The sequence below is a fragment of the Mus musculus genome, chromosome 2 (genome assembly GCF_000001635.26).
Source record: "Mus musculus strain C57BL/6J chromosome 2, GRCm38.p6 C57BL/6J".
In the NCBI taxonomy this organism is placed as follows: domain Eukaryota; kingdom Metazoa; phylum Chordata; class Mammalia; order Rodentia; family Muridae; genus Mus; species Mus musculus.
The window spans coordinates 53242009-53244890 of NC_000068.7; positions in this window are offsets into that span (position 1 = coordinate 53242009).

Consider the following 2882-nt stretch of genomic DNA (forward strand, 5'->3'; position numbering starts at 1 on the left):
TCCTTCCTTCCTTCCTTCCTTCCTTCCTTCCTTCCTTCCTTCCTTCCTCTCTCTCTCTCTTTCTTCTCTAAATTTTCTATCAATTCTATAAAATACTTCCTCACTATATAACAGAATTATTTTCTATCTAAACTAGCTAAGGTTAGATTTTTAATGTTTTTAAGAGTATCATTTCGACAAGTCCCTTCCAGTCCACTCCAGCACCAGGGTGCCTTGCCTGCGGAGTATCCGGACACCCGCAAGGACCCACACAGGATCCCCCACGGGATCCTAAGACCTCTGGTGAGTGGAACACAGTGTTTGCTCCAATCCAACCATGCTGGACTTGAGACTGCATTAACTAGGGAAGCAGATAACCAGGCCTGATCAGGGGCACAAGTCCCTTCTGGTCCATTCCAGCACTGGGGTTCCTTGTTCATGGAGTTTCCGGACACCCCCAAGGTCCTCACAGGACCCTTCACGGGATCCTAAGACCTCTGGTGAGTGGAACACAACTTCTGCCCAGAGGCAGGTTTGAACACCAGCTATCTGGCATCCTTCCCTGCAAGAAGAGAGCTTGCCTGCAGAGAATACTCTGACCATTGAAACTAAGGAGAGAGCTAGTCTCCCAGATCTGCTGATAGAGGTTAACAGAGTCACCTGAGGAACAAGCTCTAACCAGAGAAAACTATAACAAGTAGCTTCAGATATTACCAGATGGCGAAAGGCAAATGTAAGAATCCTACTAACAGAAATCAAGACCACTCATCATCATCAGAACACAGCACTCCCACCCCACCTAGTCCAGGGCACCCCAACACACCCAAAAAGCAAGACCCGGATTTAAAAGCATATCTCATGATGATGGTAGAGGACATCAGAAGGACTTTAATAAATCACTTAAAGAAATACAGGAGAACACAGCTAAACAGGGAGAAGACCTTAAAGAGGAAACACAAAAATTCCTTAAAGAATTGCATGAAAACACGACCAAACAAGTGATGGAATTGAATAAAACTATCCAAGACATAAAAAGGGAAGTAGACACAATAAAGAAAACCCAAAGTGAGGCAACACTGGAGATAGAAACCCTAGGAAAGAAATCAGGAACCATAGATGTGAGCATCAGCAACAGAATACAAGCGATGGAAGAGAGAATCTCAGGTGCAGAAGATTCCATAGAGAACATCGGCACAACAATCAAAGAAAATACAAAACACAAAAAGATCCTAACTCAAAACATCCAGGAAATCCAGGAAAAAATGAGAAGACCAAACCTACGGATAATAGGAGTTGATGAGAATGAAGATTTTCAACTTAAAGGGCCAGAAAATATCTTCAACAAAATTATAGAAGAAAACTTCCCAAACCTAAAGTATGACATGCCCATGACCATACAAGAAGCCTACAGAATTCTAAATAGACTGGACCAGAAAAGAAATTCCTCCTGACACACAATAATCAGAACAACAAATGCACTAAATAAAGAGAGAATATTAAAAGCAGTAAGGGAGAAAGGTCAAGTAACATATAAAGGCAGGCCTATCAGAATTACACCAGACTTTTCACCAGAGACTATGAAAGCCAGAAGAGCCTGGACAGATGTTATACAGACAGTGAGAGAACACAAATGCCAGCCCAGGCTACTATACCCAGCCAAACTCTCAATTACCATAGATGGAGAAACCAAAGTATTCCACGACAAAACCAAATTCACACATTATCTTTCCACGAATGCAGCCCTTCAAAGGATAATAACAGAAAAAAACCAATACAAGGACGGAAATCACGCCCTAGAACAAGCAAGAAAGTAATCCCTCAACAAACCAAAAAGAAGACAGCCACAAGAACAGAATGCCAACTCTAACAACAAAAATAAAAGGAAGCAACAATTACTTTTCCTTAATATCTCTTAATATCAATGGACTCAATTCCCCAATAAAAAGACATAGACTAACAGACTGGCTACACAAACAGGACCCAACATTCTGCTGCTTACAGGAAACCCATCTCAGGGAAAAAGACAGACACTACCTAAGAGTGAAAGGCTGGAAAACAAATTTCCAAGCAAATGGTCTGAAGAAACAAGCTGGAGTAGCCATTCTAATATCGGATAAAATCGACTTCCAACCCAAAGTTATCAAAAAAGACAAGGAGGGACACGTCTTACTTATCAAAGGTAAAATCCTCCAAGAGGAACTATCAATACTGAATATCTATGCTCCAAATGCAAGGGCAGCCACATTCATTAAGGAAACTTCAGTAAAGCTCAAAGCACACATTGTACCTCACACAATAATAGTGGGAGACTTCAACACACCACTTTCATCAATGGACAGATCTTGGAAAGAGAAAATAAACAGGGACACAGTGAAACTAACAGAAGTGATGAAACAAATGGACTTAACAGATATCTACAGAACATTTTATCCTAAAATAAAAGGATATAACTTCTTCTCAGCACCTCACGGGACCTTCTCCAAAATTGACCATATAATTTGTCACAAAACAGGCCTCAACAGATACAAGAATATGAAATTATCCCATGCATCCTATCAGACCACCATGGACTAAGGCTGATCTTCAATAACAACATAAATAATGGAAAGCCAACGGTGACTTGGAAACTGAACAGCACTCTTCTCAATGATACCTTGGTCAAGGAAGGAATAAAGAAAGAAATTAAAGACTTTTTAGAGTTTAATGAAAATGAAGCCACAACATACCCAAACCTATGGGACACAATGAAAGCATTTCTAAGAGGGAAACTCATAGCTCTGAGTGCCTCCAAAAAGAAACTAGAGAGAGCACACACAAGCAGCTTGACAACACATCTAAAAGCTCTAGAACAAAAGGAAGCAAATTCACCCAAGAGGAATAGACAGCAGGAAATAATCAAATTC